Source organism: Mustelus asterias, chromosome 1 (genome assembly GCF_964213995.1).
Source record: "Mustelus asterias chromosome 1, sMusAst1.hap1.1, whole genome shotgun sequence".
Taxonomy (NCBI): domain Eukaryota; kingdom Metazoa; phylum Chordata; class Chondrichthyes; order Carcharhiniformes; family Triakidae; genus Mustelus; species Mustelus asterias.
In genome coordinates, this window is record NC_135801.1 from 172,225,090 (window position 1) to 172,248,676 (window position 23,587).

Sequence of the window (23,587 nt, forward strand, 5' to 3'; positions counted from 1 at the left end):
GTACACTGAGGGAGAATTTAGCAGGGCCAATGCACCTAACCAGCACGTCTTTCGGACTGTGGGAGGAAACCAGAGCACCCGGAGGAAACCCACGCAGATACGGGGAGAATGTGCAGACTCTACACAGACAGTGACCCAAGCTGGGAATCGAACCTGGGTCCCTGGCAGCAGTGCTAACCACTGTGCCAATTTAGAAACAATAAACAAGGGGGCAAAAATCAACAGGCACTTGGAGAGATTCGGGTTAACTGAGGAGAGCCAGCACAGATTGGCAAAAAGTACATTGTACTTGACCAATCTAATTGATAAGCATCAGCAGAGGCAATAGCTGTTGTCTATATGGATTTTAAGAAAGCATTTAGCAAAGTACCACATGAAAGGCTGGATAGCAACATGAGGCTTGAAGAATCGGCGGGTCAGTGTCCGTTTGGATAAGATGTTGGTTAAGGACAGAAAACAGCAGGTCATGGTAAATGTTTGTTTTTCATACTGGAGGATAGGAACATAGGAATTAGGAGCAGGAGTAGGCAAATTCAGCCCTTTGAATGGCGGAGCAGGCTCGATCAGATCACGGGAAGAAGATATAAAAGTCTGAGGTCACGGACCAACCGACTCAAGAACAGCTTCTTCCCTGTTGCCATCAGACTTCTGAATGAACCTAACTTATACCAAGTTGATCTTTCTCTACACCCTAGCTATGACTGTAACACGACATTCTGCATTCTCTCATTTCCTTCTCTATGTACGGTGTGTTAGTAATAGCTAGGGTGTAGAGAAAGACCTACTTAATATGAGGTAGGTCCAGTCATAATTCTGATGAGTTACAGAGTTTAAAAGAGTTAGAATTGAGTTTCAAAACCTTAGAACAAGAGTAAAAGATAGAATTCGAGGGTACGCTGGGCACAGCTTGCAACACTCGGGCGCCATCTTGTATCTTGTAACTTCATTGCAGCGTTAATGTATGCCTACTTGTGACACTACAGCATAATACAGGCCCTTCAGCCCACAAAGTTGTTCCGAACATGTCCCTACCTTAGCGATTACTAGGCTTACCTATAACCCTCTATCTTACTAAATTCCATGTACTTATCTAAAAGTCTCTTAAAAGACCCTATCGAATCCGCCTCCACCACCGTTGCTGGCAGCCCATTCCACGCACCCACCACCCTCTGAGTGAAAAACCTACCCCTGACATCTCCTCTGTACCTGCTCCCCAGCACCTTAAACCTGTGTCCTCTTGTGGCAGCCATTTCAGCCCTGGGAAAAAGCCTCTGACTATCCATTTATTTATTTTAATAAGTAAAATAAATAAATATAAAATAAATAAATGTAGCTAAGGATTTTTTTTCATGCCATCTGGCCTTCCAGTAGTAATAATATGGCAACAAGGTGCCAGATAAGATGTAGTTTTTTTTAACAAAGCAATACATATTACCCTAGTGAGCCTAAAAAGAAGACTATTAGAAGTAAATGTATCAAACGGCCTCAAGGCTCTTTGGGTGTTGTGTGTTTAAAGTAGACCTGTGACTGTTTTATCGCAGTGTGTGAAATGAAGAGCAAATTTGTACTGCCTCGCCATCTATTGCATGGGAAAATCTCCTTCAGTCAAGTATGGCAGAATTTGATTTAAGAATTCATTCTTTAATGGGCCTGCGATGTTCAAATTTAAAATCATTCAATTCATCAACAAAATATTCAATATGGTTCATATGGAACTCATTTAAACAAACAGTGACTTTTTAATATAAATTTTCCAGGAGATTTCTTTATTGATTCAGCAGTTTAGTGCAAAATGATTTGTGTGATACATTCTCCAAGATCGATGCAATCCAAGTTGGCTGCTAATATAAAACAATCAGCGTGCGGAATGCAGAAAAGACCAGAGTGAACTACGGCTAAAGTATTCCCATTGAATTGCGTCAAAGGCCCGTCAAGTGGCCAAAACGTAAGGAAAACAAATTATGTTCCATTTTTTTTAACTGTATGTATATATGGTGAGCCAAAAATGAACAATGGACAACATAATTTCATTGAAATAAAGCATCGATATTGATTTCCATTATAAAATACTGCTCAGGCCAGCTCAGAGGAGCAGCAGTAGTTTAGTTTTTTTTTTTAAATGGCTGAGCACGGGAAAACATCTCCAACCTCCCCTCTGGCTACAAGTTTAACAACTGTTGAAGGACAAAAGATAATATATGTGAAAACCATTGCTACGGTCCACTGCATTACAGCGAACGACCCCAGTTGACATTTAAATTAAAGGATTGGCCTCTATGTATCACAGGCGACAACATTTGGAGATTCGGGCAACTCGGAAAAACTCAGTGGTTTACTTTAAAAACTTGTCGTTTGGGCTTTACGGGCCAGGTTACATTAAAATGAGCACAAGTGTATTGGGGTGGGAAGTGATGCGGGGAACTTTGGCAGCATGGGAGTGGGCTGGGAGAGGAAAGCAAAAGAAAAGTCATGTCGAGTAGTAGAGATGGAAGAAGGCTTTGGCTATGTCCTGTGTTAGCTGACAGCCCTGAGGGGGAATGATATGTGCACACTGCAGATGATGGATTGGGTTTGTTTAAGCCATCATTACATTGTACTTTTTTATGGACCTCCGTATTTATAACACTTAAAGTTGATTGAATAATGTGTGGCTGCAGAGTCCCTCCTGGTCAACGGAGGTGACAGGCCTTGACAGCGAACATGAAGATATTACAGCTCGAGGACTAGTCCAGGATGTCGTTGTAATCTTAAACAATCTGCTGCTTGCTCTACTGTGTAATACAATGCCGAAAGAGTCAACTGATATACACTACCAAAAGGTTGCTTTGAAGTAATACATATGTAGTGTTTTTTTTTAAACCACTTTGGTTAGTATAGTCTGTCATAGTTAAGTTGTTAAGCAAATGCTCCCATCTGAAACAAGTGGCCTATTTTTTTTTGCAAGGCAGAATCAGTTTCATTGGAGTTCGCTCTTTTGAATGTATAATGTGGCCAGGTTGTCAATTTTCGGTGCACACCGACCAGTTTGTTCAACATTCATTTACCTATTGGGGTGGCATGAGGTGGCACAGTGGGTTAGCACTGCTGCCTCACAGTGCCAGGGACCCGGGTTCGAAACCCGGCTTGGGTCACTGTCTGTGTGGAGTCTGCACGTTCTCCCCATGTCTGCATGGGTTTCCCTCCGGGTACTCCAGTTTCCCCCCACAGTCCAAAAAATGTGCTGATCAGGTGAATTGGCCATGCTAAATTTTCCCTCAGTGTACCCAAACAGGTGCCGGAGTGTGGCGACTAGGGGTTTTTCACAGTAACTTCATTGCAGTGTTTAATGTAAGCCTACTTGTGACACTAATAAATAAACTTTAAACTATTGAAGTACAGTCAATGTAAATGTAATGCACTTAGCTCTCAGGAGCCTTATCCTATATTAATTGCAAAAGCATAAAATATAACTTGACTTTGATTTCTTTTAAATTAAAATCAATAAGAAGTGTCTATGAAAATTGGGTAAATGTGTAATAAGTAGCACAATGGCATGATGGCACAGTGGTTAGCACTGCTGCCTCACAGCACCGGAGACCTGGGTTAAATTCCCACTTTGGGAGTTTGTATGGAGTTTGTATGGAGTTTGCACGTTCTCCCTGTGTCTGTGTGGGTTTCCTTCGGGAGCTCTGGTTTCCTTCCACACTGCAAAAATGTGCGGGTTAGGTTGTTTGGCCATGCCAAATTGACCCTTAGTGTCAGGGGGACTAGCAAGATAAATACATTGGGTTACAGGGATAGGACCTGGGTGGGATTGTCGTCAATGCAGACTCAATGTGTCGAATGGCCTGCTTCTGCACTGTAGGGATTCTATGATTCTCTAAAGTCTGCTATCACAAGCTGGATCTCTTCCTTGCTGAAGCTTGCAGTGCTGTTGGTTAATGCGATTAATATTAGATTCTTCTGAAAACCAAACCAAAATAGTTTATGAAGGAAAACAACTTGTAACATATGCTGAGTAATATCCATTATAAAATGTCTCCCTCTATGCCTTCACTTCCCCAGTTTTCCACCCTCTCTGTGGAACTTCCTGGAACGAGTCCTGTTTTTGTAACAGGCAAGGCCAAGAAGTGTATGTTACCATCACTGTAATAAGAATCATTCAATGGAATGTGCCAATTGCTCTTTGTTGTCCATGAATTCCAACCTTTTGGCTAAAGTCAAGTGTAAGCATCCAGGGTAGCCAATGAGGTTAAACTGAAGCTTCACCTGATGCCGTTTTTTAAAGCCATCTGGGCCTTTTGGCTAAGATGAAGCTCAGAACGTGCCCACGGAGAGTGGCGGGGGGGGGGGCGGGGGGGGTGCGGGGGGGGGGGGGGGGGGGGGGAATGCCTCATCCTGTCAGCTTGTTTGATCGAGCCCAAGGTAGGATGTATATCCTGTCTTGTCAGCTTAGATCTGGTTTGTCCCTCGTATAGGGACACTGATTGGACCAAATGAGCATCTTGAATAGGAATTAAGTACCAAAAGGCACCAAAACAATATTCAGAAAGCAGGACACCACAAAGTGAGAATAGGTTATTTGGATCCTCAGTTCCGCTTCTTGTTCAGTTTGCCCTGGAATGGATTCTAACTTCACAGACTGGCTAAATTTCCAAAAGAAACGTTCTGGCAGTGGTTTCGATGCATTCCCTTGCAATCTTAGAATCTCAGTTTAAAGAAATCTCCACATCCTATTTTTCCCTTTCTTCTCAACTTCAGATGATATTTCTCAAAGTATGGCCCGCAGCACTGGCGGTCTGTGTGGGTTCTTCTGCTGGCTTGTGAGTTGGTCCAAAATGTAAGTCATCTGATGCATGACACCAAGACCAAGGCTATATGAGAGAACAAACTGGAACCCTTATCCCCACCACTCACAGGGCATCTCACAATCTGTCAGCACCCACATGGATTGCACAAGTCTTCCTCAGTGTGTGTGTGGGGGGGGGGGGGGGGGGGGGGGGGGGGGGGGCGGTGGAGACAACAACAATGTAGTTTTATATGCAAGATTTATCTTACTGTTGATTTTGTTTGATTAATATTTGATTTGATTTATTATTTTCACATGTATTAGTATACAGTGAAAAGTGTTGTTTCTTGCGCGCTGTACAGACAAAACATATCGTACATAGAGAAGGAAATGAGAGAGTGCTGAATGTAGTGTTACAGTCATAGCTAGGGTGTAGAGAAAGATCAACTTAGTGCGAGGTAGTCCATTCAAAAGCCTGATGGCAGCAGGGAAGAAGCTGTTTTTGAGTCAGTTAATACGGATGTGAGATGTGTTCATTTCCCAGAAGAAGATTATTGTGATCATGTTACTAAAATGTTTCAGATAAATGTGTTCCCTTGTAATATTGCCATTTACATTATGAAAATCTCTGTGCGTTTTGTTTCTGGCATGAATTAATAATATTTTAATAAAATTTATTACGTTTTGCAGCGAAAAAGCAGCAAAAATATTTATCGTTCCCAATAGTTCCCATTAATTCTGACTAGGTTTTTGCAGTGACACGTGAAATTGAGTGTGGCGAGAGTGGTGGATGATTCGCAGAATCTTTTGCCCTCAAGAAATGGTCCACGATGAAGAACCATTGATATGTATGTGGACACAGAATGAGTGTCGGGTATTTGTTCTATAACCCTGAAGAGAATATGTACAACCATTCTATGATGGGCTACCAATCCGTTTCACTGCTTGCAGAACGGTCCTGTTAATTTTTTTCTTAAGCATTCCTTCGTTACCAAAGGCATATCAAAGGAAAGTCACAACAACTACTTGATTTGACATCTTCTGCTATCCATCCGTGCCCAGTTGCCTTTTTTTTTGGGGGGGTTACAAAATTCAAGCACTTCAGTAAATAGTAACATTAAAATATTAAAACATTAAAACATCTTCCATCTTCACCATCAAGCCTGTTCCTAATCAATTGCTTTGGTTGGGACTCTATTATTCTTTGTAAAGTTCTGTCCAGTTTTTCCAGAGGCTTTTATTTCTCCTTACTTCCACATTTGTACGTATGGTCCTTTGTCAGTCTTGTTCTATTCTTAAGTATTGTAGTTTTCATTGATAATTCACATGAGGCTGCTCTGTAAAGCGTGTTAAGTGTGCCGCGCATTATTTCAAAGACTCAATTGCATAGGAACCAGAGTTGTTCCCATTTTGGATTTTGCACTGTAAATGGGGCAAAAAGAGACTGTGAGCTGTATCAGAAACATTAAAGACCTTTAGTTCTAGTTTGCGAGAAAAGCATTCATAAAAGAATGAAACTGGGAATTATTTAGATCCCTGTTTAATACTGTTTTCAGTATTAAGCCTTTGTCAGCAACATTTCAGTTCTCCTTCTCCTGAACTCTAATGTACCTTGCTGATGTCGGGAGATGATAAATAAAAAGAAGCATTAATGTGTCAGGCACTCCCTTCCAGCAGCCAACATTGGAAGCTTACTGAGCATGGAGGGGTGGAAATCTTCAGAGTATTACTGCGAATGTGGCATTGCACTGACACAGAGCAAATGACAAATGAGGCAACGGTCTACTGAACCTGCAGAGCCGCATTGTATAAAGGGACAGGCACACCTCAATCATCTGTATCAAGCCAGCACCCAGCTGAGGAAAAAATAAACACTCAAACTGTTAAATTCTATTCATTGCAGGTTCAGAGAAAAACTTGCAGCTCTGTCGAGGAGTTTGCCACTCACTGAGTCAATTTCCCTACATCCGGTGTGCCACTGAAATCTTTTTTTAAAATTAATTGTGGGCATCGCTGGCTAGGCCAACATTTATTGCCTGTCTTGATTGCCCTTGAGGGGCAATCAAGACAGGTTTGCTGAGTGCCTTCTTGAACTGCCGCAGTCCATGAGGTGTAGGCACACCCACAGTGCTGTTAGTGAGGGAGTTCCAGGATTTTGACCCAGCGACATAAAGGAAAGGTGATATATTTCCAAGTCAGGATGGTGGGTGAGTTGGAAAGTGGTGGTGGTCCCCTGTGTCTGTTACTCTTGTCCTTCTAAGTGATAATTAAATACTATCTGCAATGGCCCTTATTTTCACTGATTTGGTTATTAACAGCTATAGACTAATCTGAAATAAGACATAGCAAACTTATGATAATTTTGTTTTATTCATTCATGGGACATGGGCATCGCTGGCTGGCCAGCATTTATTGCCCATCCCTAGTTGCCCGAGGGCAGTTGAGAGTCAACCACATTGTTGTGGCTCTGGAGTCACATGTAGGCCAGACCAGGTAAGGATGGCAGATTTCCTTCCCTAAAGGACATTAGTGAACCAGGTGGGTTTATACGATAATTGATAATGGTTTCATGGTCATCAGCAGACTCTTAATTCCAGATTTTTTTTATTGAATTCAAATCCCACTATCTGCCGTGGCAGGATTTGAACCCAGGTCCCCAGAAGATTAGCTGAGTTTCCGGATTAATAGTCCAGCGATAATACCACTAGGCCATTGCCTCCCCTCCCAACAAAATAAAAATAAAACTGTGAAAGAAGGATCAAGGATGAAGTTGAAGAGGGTAATTCCAATAATGTTGAGCAATTTGTTGGACATATGCAGTTAATTGAAATGTTTCAAAGGATAGAAAGGTTTACTAGATATAGAAAACACTATTTCTGTTGGTGGGATTGTCAGGAACAATATAGTCTTAAATGAATAGTTTGGAAATCTGGAATAAAATCAGGAAGCGTAAGGAGCAGTGGAATTTGTTCCACCATGCCTGCTCCTAACTGTAGGGCGACACAGTGGTACAGTGGTTAGCACAGCTGCCTCACAGCGCCAGGGAGCCAGGTTCGATTCCCGGCTTGGGTCACTGTCTGTGTGGAGTTTGCTCGTTCTCCCTGTGTCTCCGTGGGTCTCCTCTGTGTGCTCCGGGTCCCTCCCACACTCCAAAGATGTGCAGGTTAGATTGATTGGCCATGCTAAATTGCCCCTCAGTGTCAGGGGGAGTAGTAGAGTAAATACTTGGGGCTATGGGGATAGGGGCTGGGTGGGATCGTGGTCAGTGCTGACTCGATGGGCTGAATGGCCTCCTTCTGCACTGTAGGGTTTCATGGGAGATTGAAATCAGCTTTCTGGGCACAAAGCCGATTTCGCTGTCAAAACAGGGCCAGTACGATCAGGGGAGGTGGGAAACCGGGTGCGAACCTATTGGCGAACCCAGGTATGTCCTGTACACAAGAAACAGGACAAATCCAAACCAGCCAATTACTGCCCAATCAGTCCACTCTTGATCATCAGTAAAGTGATGGAACAGTCATCAACAGTGCCATTTAGCAGCACTTGTTCATCAATAATCTGCTCACCAAAGCTCAGTCTGGGTTCCTCTACAGCGTCTCAGTTCCTGACCTGATTGCAGCGTTGGTCCAAAATAGATAATAAAGCTGAATGCCAGAGGTGAGGTGAGAGTGACTGCCCTCGACATCAAGGCAGCAGTTGACTGATTGTGGCATCAAGGAGCCCAAGCAAAACTGGAGTCTATGGGAATCAGGGCAAAGCTCTCCAATGGTCGGAGTCATACCTAGCATAAAGAAAGATAGTTGTGGTTCCAGGGAACCAATCATCTCACCCTTAGGACATTTACTATGGGAGATCTTCAAGGCTCAAGTCTAGTTGGACCAAGGAGCGGCACAGGCTTGGAGGGCCGAAGGGCCTGTTTCCTGTGCTGTACTGTTCTTTGTTCTTTGTTCTTTGTTCTCTGTCTTGACCCAAATATGTTTAGTTGCTTCCCTGCACCATAATGTCAGAAACAATTGAACAGAGTTCAGAACCATTTGTGATTCTTCAGACAGTCGCCTGGTAGTACAGAACTCACCAACTGCTGAAGAAAGAGACATGGGCAGAATTTTCCCATCATGCCCGCCACGGGAATCATCGCGGGTGGGGGCGGACCATGTAGGATTTTCCGGTCTTGGGACAAACACGGCCAGAAAATTCCACTTATGCTGTCAAAGTTTTTTTCTCATCCTCAGCAGGATCGATTCACAAGGATACAAATCTAAAGGGAACAACAATTTATATTGCATAAGAAGAGGGTGTGGATTGGTTGACAAGAGGACTCTGATTGGTAGAGGTGTTACCATGGAGATTGTAGCAATGATCAGTAAACTGCCAAGCTCTTCTTTAAATTCAAAGCAGGCAGGTTGACTCTGATTGGTCAAGGCATTGCCATGAGGAATGAACCAGGGAATGGCTGTCCCCAAGCTTTTGTTTAATTGGAAGTGTGGAAAGCCTCCTTCTGTCTGCAATAGACAAAGTCCTGTGTGAATGTATGGAGCCGCTCCATGGAACTGAAGCAGTCCATGCCCACATGCAATAAAACCTTGACGACGTTCAAGCTTGGGCTGATGAGTGGCATTTGCACCATTCATGCATCAGGCAATGACCATCTCCAACAAGGGGGAATCTAACCATCTTCTCTTGGTGTTCAATGGTATTAGCCTCACTGAATCCCCCACTATTAATATCCTGGAGGTTGCCATTGACCACAGACTGAATAACCAGATAAACACAGTAGTTGCAAAAGTAGGTCAGAGACTGGAAATCCTGTGACAAAAAACTTGCCCCCGAATCCCCAAAGCCTGTCCACCACCTACAAAGCACAAGTCAGCAGTGCGATGGAACACAATCTCAACAAGTACAACACCACCCAGCTCAAAGCAGCCTGACTGATCAACTCCCCACCAACCACTTTAAACATTTACAATCTCTCCACCACCCGTGGGACAGTGGCAGCCGTGAGTACAATCTACGAAATGGACTGCAGCAACTAGTCAAGGCTTGTTAACAGCACTGTGGGTGTATCTACACCATAAGGATAACAGCGGTTCAAGAAAGCAGCTCACCACCATCTTCTCACCATCAAAAAGGTATATGGGAAACTTGCCTTTATCAAGCGAGGCATAGATTACAAAAGCAGGGAAGCCATGTTGGAGTTGTATGGAACTTTGGTGGGGCCCCAGCTAGAGTATTGTGAGCAGTTCTAGGCACCACATTATCAGAAAGATGTGATTGCATTGGAGAGGATGCAGAGGAGATTCACCAGAAAACTGCCTGGGATGGAACATTTAAGTTATGAAGAGAGGTTGGATAGGCTTGGGTTGTTTTCTCTGGAGCAGAGAAGACTGAGGGGCGACCTGATCGAGGTGCACAAGATTGTGGGGGACATGGACAGAGTGGATAAGGAGCCGCTGTTCCCCTTAGTTGAAGGGTCAGTCACGAGGGGACATAGGTTCAAGGTGAGGGCAGGAGGTTTAGGGGGGATGTGAAGAAAAACGATTTTACCCAGAGGGTGATGACGGTTTGGAATGCAGTGCCTGGGAAGGTGGTAAAGGCGGGTTGCCTCACATCCTTTTGGTTTTGTACGAGGAAGGTCATGTCTCACTAATTTGAGTTTTTGAGGAGATGACAAAAATGATTGATGAGGGAAGGCTGTGGATGTTGTCCACATGGATTTTAGTAAAGCATTTGACAAGGTCCCCCATGGCAGGCTGTTGCAAAAGGTTAAATCTCGCGGGATCAGGGGTGAACTAGCCAGATGGATTCATAACTGGCTTGGCCATAAAAGACAGAGAGTACTGGTGGAAGGGTGTTTTTTCTGAATGGAGGTTTCTAACTCGTGGTGTTCCACAGGGATCAGTGCAGGAACCTCTGATGTTTGTAATATATGTAAACGACTTGGAAGAAAATGTAGCTGATCTGATTAGCAAGTTTGCAGATGTTACTAAGATTGCTGGAGTTGCAGATAGTGATAAAGATTGCCAGAGAATACAGCTGGAAATAGATAGGCTGAAATTGGGTGGAGAAATGGCAGATAGAATTTAATCCGGAAAAATGCGAGGTGATGCATTTTGGTTGATCCAATTCAGGTGGGAGCTGTAAAATAAATGGCAGAACCATCAGGAGCATAGACACACAGAGAGATCTGGGAATACAGGTCCACAGATCCTTAAAAATGGTAGCACAGTTGGAAAAAGTGGTGAAGAAAGCATATGGCACACTTGCCTTCATCGGCCGAGGCATCAAGTATAAAAGTTGGTAAATTATGTTAGTTATATAAAATGTCGGTTGGGCAACGTTTGGAATACTGTGTCCAATTCTGGTCACCACACTACCAGAAGGACGTGGAGGCTTTGGAGGGAGTACAGAAAAGGTTTACCAGGATATTGCCTGGTATGGAGGGTATTATCTATGAGGAGAGATTGAATAACCTGGGATTGTTCTCCCTGGAAAGACGGAGGCTGAGGGGCGACCTGACGGAAATTTATAAAATTATGAGGGGCATAGATAAGGTGAACAGTTGGAAGCTTTTTCCCAGGGCAGAAATGACAATTACAAGAGGGCACAAGTTCAAGGTAAGGGGGGAAAGGTTCAGTGGAGATGTGCGGGGCAAGCTTTTTTACACAGAGGATGGTGGGGGCTTGGAATGCACTGCCAAGTGAAGTGGTTGAGCGCCATTTAAGACTTATCTGGATAGACACATGAACAGGCGGGGAATAGAGGGATACAGGTGGTTGGTCTAGATAGGATAACATGGTCGGCATAGGCTTGGCGGGCCGAAGGGCCTGTTCCTGTGCTGTACTGTTCCTTGTTCTTTTGTTCTTTAAAAAGTACCTGGATGAGCATCTGGCATATCATAACATTCAGGGCTATGGGCCAAGTGCTGGTAAATGGGATTGGGTGGGAGGTCAGGTGTTTCCCATGTGCTGGTGGGTCAAAGGGCCTCTTCTGCACTATATGATTCTATGATTCTGAAGGGCAATGAAGGATGGGCAATAACTGCTGGTCTAGACAGCGATACTCACATCTCATCAATGAATTTTTTTAAAAAGTTGTTCAACGCATTGGCTTGTAGTTACTCGGAATGTCCTTGGAACTTTTCTTGAATAACATTTGTCATCCTCCCACATGATTTCATTGAATGGTGGAACAGACTCGAGAGGCGGAATATCCTACTCGTTCCTATGCTGCAAGTTGGCTGGGTAAGCAACATTTAAAACTATCAGGGTAAAACATCTATAAAATATCAGGTAGATTTTAATGTGGACAAATTCAATATAAAGGAAAGTAGGTTTCTACAGTAAAATAGAGCCAGCTCAAGATCTTTAAGGAAAGAGTTTGAGCATTTTCTTTCTCTCAGAATGTAGATGGCATTTATTGGCTATCTCGGATTTCTCTGAGAGCGTTAATAGTGAGACTAGACTCGAGATGTATGTCAAGCAGACCAGAGAGAGGGTAGCAGGTTCCCTTCCCTAAAGGATATTAGTAAATTATTTGAATATTTACAATAATCTGGGAGCCTGCATGGTTACTTTATTTAATGCCAGCAGAGAAATTGGCTGGCACAGTGGCACAGTGGCACAGTGGCACAGTGGCACAGTGGCACGGTGGCACAGTGGCACAGTGGCACAGTGGCACAGTGGCACAGTGGCACAGTGGCACAGTGGTTAGCATTGCTGCCTCACAGCGCCAGGGACCTGGGTTTAATTCCAGCCTTGGGTGATTGTCTGTCTGGAGTTTGCACATTCTCCCCGTGTCTGCGTGGGTTTCCTCCTGGTGCTCCGGTTTCCTCCCACAGTCCTAAGATGTGCAGGGTTGGTGGGTTGCCCATGCTAAATTGCCCCTCAGTGTCCAAAAATATGTAGGTTTGGTGGATTAGCCATGTACATACACAGGTTATGGGGATGGGGCAAAGAGTCTGGGTAAGATGCTCTTTCAGAGAGTCAGTGCAGATTTGATGGGCTGAATGGCCTCCTTCTGCACTGTAGGGATTCTATGATTTCAATTCATGATAGGACTTGGACTCCACTCCATTGTATTTCCTACCCTAATGCCATAACCACGAGGTTACTCGTCCTCATCTGATTATTCATTCACTGACAGTCAATTTGAAGCTGTTATCAAAGAGTTTGATCCAGTAATGCAGTCAGTTAATAATAAATTGGACCGGGTTTTTTTTAACTTTGTATAATTTGTTAATAAAGCCACACTTAGCAAAACATAGGCAAACTATCTTTGGAAGAAGATTGACTAACTGCCAAGAATTTGGAAAAGAGATGATTCTGAGATTTGGGGTCTGAATTATTAAAGAAGATTTACTGAACTGAACTCATTTTCAATGGAGAGAAAAAAGATTGTGAGATGATCCAGTTCTTGAAAGTGATGAAAATCCTGAATAATGTAACTACAACCAGTCACTTCATGCAAATTGGGATTGTAAAGCCAGGAGTCAAGCCTCAAGCAAGGTTGTAAGTTTTTTCTCCCCCGGAGCGGTGAGAATTTATCATAACTTTTTAGCAAATTAGTTAATGCTACATTGATTTTTTTTTCAAAAAAAAAAGGAACTCACTGAGTATTTAGTTAACAATAAGACTGGAGGTTACAGGGATAGAAATAAAATATTCAGTTGGTCATAGTGGCTTGCTGATGCAGAATAACAGAATTATTATGGGAAAAAGGAGGCTATTTGGTCCATCGTGTCTGTACCAACTCCCTAAATGAGCATTATGACTTAGTGTCATTTCCCTGCACATTATTTCTATCTAAGTAATCATCTCATGCCTTCTTGAATGCTTCAATTGAACCTGATGTGCAGATGCCGGCATTGGACTGGAGTGGGCACAGTAAGAAGTTTCACAACACCAGGTTAAAGTCCAACAGGTTTATTTGGAATCACAAGCTTTTGGAGCATTGCTCTTTCATCAGGTGAGTCAGCTGAACCTGCCGCCACCACTTCTCCCAGTCAGTGCATTCCAGACCTGAACCACTTGTGTAAAAAGGATTTTTCTCACATCACATTTGCTTCTTTTGCACATTACCTATTATTAAACTAGAAAAGATTTACTAGGATGCGAGAGTTTGAGTTATAAAGAGAAGCTGGACAGACTGGGACTTTGTTCCCTGGAGCATAGGAGGCTTTGGGATGATCTGAGAAAGGTCTATAAAATAATGAGGGTCATAGATCAGCTAGATAGTCAACATCTTTTCCCGAAGGTAGGGGAGTCTAAAATTAGAGGGCATAGGTTTAAGGTTAGAAGGGAGCGATACAAAAGGGTCCAGAAAGGCAATTTTTTCACACAGAGGGTGGTGAGTGTCTGGAACGAGTTGCCAGAGGCAGTGGAAGAGGCGGGTACAATATTGTTTTTTAAAAAGCATTTAGACAGCTATATGGATAAGATGGGTATGGAGGGATATGGGCCAAATAAAGGCAATTGGGACTAGCTTAGTGGAAAAACTGGGTGGCATGGACAAGTTGGGCCGAAGGGTCTGTTTCCATGCTGGAAACCTCTATGACTCTATGGCCATAAATCTGTGTCTTATTGTTCTTGAGCATTTTATGAGCGGGAACAATTTCTCCCTTTCTACTCTGCCCAGCCTCCTCGTGATATTGAACATCTCTCTCAAATCTCCTCTACTTCTCTCCAAGGCGATCAGTCCCAACTTCTCCAATCTATCCTCACAACTGAAGTTTTTCGTCCATGGAAACATGGAAAAGTCATCAGTGGATTGAAACTCATAAAAATCAAACAGTATAAACTGGACTAATATATTCCGTTTTCACCTGGTTACCTTGAGGGTAGTCATTGAGAAACCTCAGAACGTCCTATCCTTTCGAGGATTTACCTGCAGCAAGGAAGCTTCAGAGCATTGATTGAAAGTAGGTGGCAGCAGTACTGAATGCAAACAGCATTGTGCCTTCAACATTGGATCAGTAGTATAGGAACTTACACTGTGTGGAATTTGCACATTCTCCCCGTTTCTGTGTGGTTTCCTCCGGATGCTCCAGTTTCCTCACACATTCCAGAGGTGTGCGGGTTAGGTTGACTAGTCATGCTAAAATTGCACTTTAGTGTCAGGGGGATTAGCAGGGTAAATACATTGGGTTACAGGGTTAGGTCCTGGGTGGAATTATTGTCAGTACAGGTTCGATGGGCTGAATGGCTTCTCTCAGCACTGTAGGGATTCTATGATTCTATGATTGGAGATGTACTGTATATGTCTGAATACATAAGGTGGGATTTTCCAGCCTCACTGGTCCCAAAACTAAAACATTCCTCCCGCAGTCAACAGACCTTTGCATGGTCTGCCCCTTGCCTGCTGCAATTCCGTGGCGGGCGGGACGGGAAACCTCCCCCCATAGAATAAACCCTGAAACTTAAAAGACTAGTTTGTGAGTTTAAAAAGTTTGAAAGTTCACGAATGTAGTTTTGTGTACTAAGTTTCTGAGGTGAAAACTAGCAGTTTCTAGGAGATAGCCCTGAATTAGTTTCAGCATAGAGTCGTAGAATTTACAGCATGGAAACAGGCCCTTCGGCCCAACTTATTGATGCTGCTCAGTTTTCACCACAAGGCTAGTCCCAATTGCCCACGTTTGGCCCATATCCCTCTATACCACTCTTACCCATGTGACTGTCCAAATGCTTTTTAAAAGACAAAATTGTACCCGTCTCTACTACTATCTCCAATTGCAGCGGGATCTTGATCAATTGGGCCAGTGGGCTGACGAATGGCAGATGGAGTTTAATTTAGACAAATGCGAGGTGATGCATTTTGGTAGATTGAACCAGGGCAGGACTTACTCAGTTAATGGTAGGGCGTTGGGGAGAGTTACAGAACAAAGAGATCGAGGGGTACATGTTCATAGCTCCTTGAAAGTGGAGTCACAGGTGGACAGAGTGTGAAGAAGGTATTCGACATGCTTGGTTTCATCGGTCAGAACATTGAATACAGGAGTTGGGATGTCTTGTTGAAGTTGTACAAGACATTGGTAAGGCCACACTTGGAATACTGTGTGCAATTCTGGTCACCCTATTATAGAAAGGATATTATTAAACTAGAAAGAATGCAGAAAATATTTACTAGGATGCTACCGAGACTTGATGGATTGAGTTATAAGGAGAGGCTGAATAGACTGGGATTTTTTTCTCTGGAGCGTAGGAGGCTGAGGGGTGACCTTATAGAGGTCTATAAAATAATGAGGGGCATAGACAAGGTAGATAGTCAATATCTTTTCCCAAAGGTAGGGGAGCCTAAAACTCGAGGGCATAGGTTTAAGGTGAGAGGGGAGAGATACAAAAGTGTCCAGAGGGGCAATTTTTTCACACAGAGGGTGGTGAGTGTCTGGAACAAGCTGCCAGAGGTAGTAGTGGAGGCGGGTACAATTTTATCTTTTAAAAAGCATTTAGATAGTTACATGGGTACGATGGGTATAGAGGGATAGGGGCCAAATGCGGGCAATTGGGATTAGCTTAGGGGTTTTTAAAAAAAAAAAGGGTGGCATGGACAAGTTGGGCTGAAGGGCCTGTTTCCATGCTGTAAACCTCTGTGACTCTATGACTCTATCAATGGCAGCTTGTTCCAGATACTCACCACCCTCTGTGTGAAAAAATTGCCGCTGTGGATCCTTTTGTATCTCTCCCCTTTCACCTTAAACCTACACCCTCTAGTTTTAGACTCCCTTACCTTTGGGAAAAGATGTGGACTATCTACCTCGTTGTAGAATCTGTCACAGGAATGGACACTTGAGATTTATTATTATCCGCACTGCCAGCCTCCTGATCACTGGCCAGTCCCGATCCCCGCATCGCTGGTCTTCTGTACCCTCCCCAACCCCCAATTGCTGCCCCCACCCCCCCCCCCACCCCCGGATGTGTCTGGGCCAGCCTCGATCTCCGCCTCCACCACCCGGCAATCCCAATCTCCCCATCCATCCCCACACCAGGAGCCCCCAAACCCCCACCACCCAGCCGCAGTTCCAAACCCCTGGCAGGCCGACCCACTCCGATGGTCAGCCCCGATCACTGGCCTCTCTCCCTCTGTCACTGTTGCCCCACCCACACCGATCTCCCCCCAGAGGCCCCACTCCTATTAGACCCCACCGCCTCTTGCCCCACCACTTTGGCATTGCCCATTGCCTGGTGGGTAATGCCAAGGGAGCCCCTGGGCATTGCCACCTTGCCCCTTGGGCTCTGCCAGAGGGACAGACTGGCACTGCCAAGTTGGCAATGGCCAGGGGGCACCCAGCTTATTCCAGCCTCCTAGAGGGCCTCGATGGCTTCCTTTGACTCTAGCGGGGTTGGGTTGTCAGCTCCCCGTTAGTGGGGAGCTGTTGTAAACCCTGCTGGAGTGAAACACTCCTGGTGGGAGTTGAGGGAGAGGCTAGCGGGCCTGGAGGCTTCAGTTCCGGACCCGCTAATTATATTTAAATCGCATTTAAATAATTTATGCAGCTCCACGCCAGAAATCGGCACGGAGCTGACAGTGCTCGAAATCCGATGGCCGGAGATGCTCAGAAGTTGTGGTGCCCAGCGGGAAACCCATTACACAGCCTCCGTTTGAGTCTCCCAGCCTGCTGCAATGCCCTAGCAGCGCAGAGGGCTGGGAGAATTGCCCCCATAGTTCCTCCTCATCTCAGTTTTAAATCTACCACCTCTCAACCTATACCTGTGACCTCTTGTTCTCGATTCAGGCCTCTCAGTTCCACAAAACCTTTCTAATAACTATCCGCTAAATGACTAAGTCAGCACCAGTAAGTATGGCTTTCCCGAGATGGCTTTAACTCCCATCAATGATAAAGCATAATCTCAGTGCACATTCTGTTTTGTTACAACACGCATAAATAAAACGGCTTACTTCACATGATGTTTCCCCTGGGTGAAGGGAGATCGGCAGTTACAGTGTAAGGTCCTGAGTTAGTGACCCTCTTACCATAGTGCATTGCAAAAGATTAATTATAGAACTGCTACTGAAGAACATACTGGTGCCCCAGGAAGGACACGGGGATTGGCTGCTGTGTTAACCTTACCTGTCCTGGTTGGCTCAGTGACCTCTTTACAGCATTGTCCTTCAGTCCCTGGAGGTGAAAGTTGATGTACAGTGACAATCGAACCTGCCTCCACGTGGCACCAACAACACATCTGACAGGTTTTGAAGCCCAGTCCTTTGTCTCTCCTGTTTTATATCGATTGCTATTGATTGTCGGCTTGGCAGGAACAAGCCAACAAATGGCTCAATGTTTCCGATCTTTGGGGAGAATAACAGTGGGGCGGGGCACAGTGGCACAGTGGTTAGCACTGCTGCCTCACTGTGCCGGCGTCTTGGGTTCAATTCTGGCCTCGGGTCATTGTCTGTGCAGAGTTTGCACCTTCTCCCCATGTCTGCATGGGTTTCCTGCAGATGCTCCGGTTTCCTCCCATAGTCCAAAGATGTGCGTGTTAGGTGGATTGGCTATGCTAAATTGCCCCTTAGTGTCAGGGGACTAGCTGGGATAAGTATGTGGGGTTAAGGGGATCGATCCTGGATGGGATTGTTGTAAGTGCAGGTTTAATGGGCCAAATGATCTCCTTCTGCACTGTAGGGATTTTATGATTCTATGTATGAAATCACCCCGGGCAATATTTGTGCACAGCAAGATCCCATTAACAGCCATCAGATGAATGACCAGTCAAGTCATTCGAGTGACTTTAGTTGAAGCAGGAGCCCTGCTCTTTCCCAAATCATTGAAGAATTTTGCATCCATAATGGTGCATCCAAACTGTCTCTAAATATTCAGAATTTATAATGACCTCAACAAGGCTCATGAGATTGGTCTCTTGGAGTATGAGCTCCTTCGTAATGATTGCCTGCCCAATCAGGGAGTCTCGCCTGTGTATCTAATGAGGAGTGTCAAGTCCACTGGCATCCCAGATTCTGACTTTGTACCTGAAGCACTCTTAGGAGTGGAATAGAGTTTGTAAATAAAGGGAATCTGGTGAAGGGACACCGACCTCTGAGGAGTTATTTCAGAATGCCTGCGTCTTCTTGTCGATCTCAGCACAGAAATAGGGCTCATTTTAGGATGGGGGTATTAAACTGGGTGGCACAATGGTTAGCACTGCTGCTTCACAGCGCCAGGGATCCGGGATTGATTCCCGGCTTGGGTGACTGTCTGCGCGGAGTCTAGACGTTCTCCCCGTGTCTGTGTGGGTTTCCTCCGTGTGCTCCGGTTTCCTCCCACAGTCTGAAAGATGTGCTGGTTAGGTGCATTGGCCATGCTAAATTCTCCCTCAGTGTTACCCGAACAGGCGTTGGAGTGTGGCGACCAGGTGAATTTCACAGTAACTTCATTGCAGTGTTAATGTAAGCCGACCTGTGACACTAAGAATTCAACTTTAAACTTCAAACTAAACTTGCACACCATGATTCGCTCAATCTGGAATGGTCAATGAGGCAGCTTTGACACATCCTCCACGTAGGTGACCTACAAACTGGATGCCCGAGCATGCAAACCAGGACTGTCTACTCTTCAGCTCCACATGGCCTGAATATAATTTATGAAATAGATTCCAAAGTGAACAGTGGACCATCTATTCTTATCACGGGAAGAACTGTTACTTGTGGTTTATCTGGCGAACAGTGTGATCAGGCCCCGAGGCTGAGAGAGCCAATAAACTCATGGGTAATGATACAAAATGTATTTCTGTTTAGGTGCCCAGAGCTTTACTGAGGAGTGTGTCCATAAAATAGAATAAAGTAATTGTAATAATGTCCACTTCACTATTTTGCACTTTCTGAATACGATTATGGGGACTGTGCTGCTACGGTGCCAATCACAGAGAGAGAGGGGAAAAAAACAGAGAATCCTCTATACTCTAAGAAAATATTATATTTGCTTGTTTATGTGAAGAATGATGAAACTCTAAATGAATAGTTGACCTTTACCAAATGACATGAGACCTGCTAGGTATACTGCCACTACATCTCGAGTGGCTGTTGGAAATTGCCAGTCTACTGACTGAAATAAACAATAAGATATCAAATATAGGTCTAAAATTGACTGGATTTAACACTGGGAAAGTGAATTATTTTGACTCGCCAGTCAGAACACATCAGCTCATTTTAAATCATCTGTATCATCCAGCGAGAAATGCTTTTTGTTTCTTTTTTTACGGCTGTTTTAGAATTTGAATGACGGTACGGTGCCAAATTCTCTCTCTCTCTCTCTCTCTCTCTGTCCACGCTAACCCTTTCGCAGCAACAATCCACAAGCCCCCAAGGGTGCATCCTCTCCCTAAAACATTACCCTTTTTGTCTGATGGGTTGAAAATCACCTGGGCTTGTCGTAAAGAAAGAGCTAGGGTTTTTCTTTTAACCGAGAGTATTAAGTGGTGTTTGAGTACGATGTCAACTGGGTTTGTGTGTCGACCTTTGGCCCTTCGAGCCGGTAAATCAGTGAATCAACAGTCAACTGATGGCTGTTGTAAATAGGGGCCTGGTCAGGCTGATAAAGCTTGATTACTTGAAATGGCCTGGGTTGGATGAGGTTAAGCAATGATGAACTCTGAGGACTCCCGACATGAGAAGGCCCTTGCGATTAAAGAAATATATATCTTGTGCCGGAGTGCGGCCTTTGGAGACTTTCATTTGTCATATGGGATAACCAGCAACCCCTTTTCCATTACTGCATGACTCCCCTCCCCCTACCAAGCCCCCGCTCGCCCTCTGAGCACTGCGGTAACGGCAATGGATCCGGGAGTTCTGGAGGGTAAGAAATGAGCTTCTGGTGCGGCACATTTCCATAATTCTACTTGTCATCTTCAGAATTAGAAACTTGTCAAAGTTGACTCCTAAACATAGCGAGATGTGCATGCTTTTGATCTACAACATTTAGAGTGAAGTGAAAGAGAACAGACCATAAACATTTCAGTGGGGACCCCCTAATACCCGCAGGAACCCGCTGAGCATACAAGAAGGTGCTTTACTATAACATATCAACATCATCAATATAGATACAAAGGTGATTATTTTGCCACTTTTGCAGCTATTTACTAAATCTTGCATGTGTACAGAGGCAGATTGTTAGAGTTTTTCATAGGTCTGAAATTCATTATATTTTTATAAACCTCATAACTGCATATCAGCCACAAATGAACGAGGGCCGATCTACCTTACATCTTATCAATGGATGGCAGGGTTAGCACAGTGGTTAGCACTACTGCCTCACAGTGTCAGGGTTCCATGTTCGATTCCCAGCTTGGGTTACTACCTATGAGGATTCTGTGCGTTCTCTCCATGTCTGCGTGGGTTTCCTCTGGATGCACCGGTTTCCTCCCACAGTCCAAAAGACATGCTGGTTAAGTGCATTGGCCATGCTAAATTCTCCCTCAGTATTCACGAACAGGCGCCAGAGTGTGGCAACTTGGGGATTTTCACAGTAACTTCATTGCGGTGTCAATGTCAGCCACCTTTGACACTAACAAATAAACTTTTTTAAAAACTCAATGTGTGGAGGGGGATTGAAAGAACTAATGAGATGTTTACTAATATTGCAATTAATAAAAACTGTGTTTTCATGGGATGGAAGGCAAAAGCTTTTATTAAGTTGCCCTTAAAGGGTGTGTAATGAGAGAAAGTGAGGGTAACTATAGCTGTTCTGTCCCATGAACAGGGGAGGCAGTGGTGTAGTGGTATTGTTGCTGGGCTAGTATCTCAGAGACACAGGGTAATGCTCCGGGGACCCGGGTTTGAATCCTACCACACCAGATGGTGAAACTGGAATTCAATAAAAATCTGGAATGATGGCCATGAAACCATTCTTGATTGTCACAAAACCCATTTGGTTCACTGATGTCCTTTAAGGAAGGAAATCTGCCATCCTTACCTGCACCTGGCCTACACATAACTCCAGAGCCACAGCAATGTGGTTGACTCTTAAATGCCCTCAGGGATGGGCAACAAATGCTGACCCAGTCAGCGACAACCACATCCTGTGAATGAATAATAAAAAAATGACTTAAATATAACATTTATTAGAAGTCATTGGAAATATAATGGCTAGTTGATCAGTATGTATTGTGCACCAAATATTGGTTCTGTTCTCACTTGCTCGGTAGTGACATGGAATTGTAGAGCTGAGTTTCACCAGCACTCCATGGGTGGGTTAGTAATAGGTTGGCCTGCAAAATGGTGAAAGAATTCGGGATGTTGAATTGCCCATCATCTTCCTCCTGCCGTGCTAACTTTGCCAATGGTGGGTAAGGTGCCTAGATGCACCTTGAACTTGATCGGGTTTTTCGAGAAAGTGACGGAGATGATTTATGAGGGAAAGGCAGTGGATGTTGTCTACATGGACTTCAGTAAGGCCTTTGACAAGGTTCCTCATGGCAGACTGGTGCAGAAGGTGAAGTTGCATGGGAGCAGAGGTGAGCTAGCAAGGTAGATACAAAACTGGCTCGGTCAAAGAAGGTAAACACAGTAAGAGGTTTAACAACACCAGGTTAAAGTCCAACAGGTTTATTTGGTAGCAAAAGCCACACAAGCTTTCGGAGCTCCAAGCCCCTTCTTCAGGTGAAGAAGGGGCACCCACTCACCTGAAGAAGGGGCTTGGAGTTCCGAACGCTTGTGTGACTTTTGCTACCAAATAAACCTGTTGGACTTTAACCTGGTGTTGTTAAACTTCTTACTGTGTTTACCCCAGTCCAACACCGGCATCTCCACATCATGACTACCATCGGTCAAAGAAGACAGAGGGTAGCAGTGGAAGGGTGTGTTTCTGAATGGAGGGCTGTGACAAGTGGTGTTCCTCAGGGATCAGTGCTGGGACCTTTGCTGTTTGTAATATATATCAATGATTTGGAGGAAAATGTAACTGGATTGATTAGTAAGTTTGCGGACTGCACAAAGGTTTGTGGATTTGCGGGTAGTGATGAGGACCATCAGAGGATACAGCAGGATATAGATCAGTTGGAGACTTGGGCGGAGAGATGGCAGATGGAGTTTAATCCAGACAAATGTGAAGTAATGCATTTTGGAAGGTCTAATACAGATAGGAAATATACAGTAAATGGCAGAACCCTTATGAGTATTGATAGGCAAAGGGATCTGGGTGTACAGGTACACAGGTCACTGAAAGTGACAATGCAGGTGGAGAAGGTAGTCAAGAAGGCATACGGCATGCTTGCCTTCATTGGCCGGGGCATTGAGTTTAAAAATTGGCAAGTCATGTTGCAGCTTTATAGAACCTTAGTTAGGCCGCACTTGGAATATAGTGTTTAATTCTGGTCGCCACACTACCAGAAGGATGTGGAGGCTTTGGAGAGGGTACAGAAAAGATTTACCAGAATGTTGCCTGGTATGGAGGGCATTAACTATGAGGAGAGGTTGGAGAAACTTGGTTTGTTCTCACTGGAGCGACAGAGGTTGAGGGGCGACCTGATAGAAGTCTACAAGATTATGAGAGGCATGGACAGAGTGGATAGTCAGAAGCTTTTTCCCAGGGTGGAAGAGTCAATTACTAGGGGGCATAGGTTTAAGGTGCGAGGGGCAAGGTTTAAAGGAGATGTACGAGGCAGAATTTTTACACAGAGAGTAGCGGGTGCCTGGAACTCATTGCCGGGGGAGGTAGTGGAAGCAGATACGGTAGTGACTTTTAAGGGGCGTCTTGACAAGTACATGAATAGGATGGGAATAGAGGGATATGGTTCCCGGAAAGCTCAGGGGTTTTAGTTTAGTTGAGCAGTATGGTCGGTGCAGGCTTGGAGAGCCGAAGGGCCTGTTCCTGTGCTGTAACTTTCTTTGTTCTTT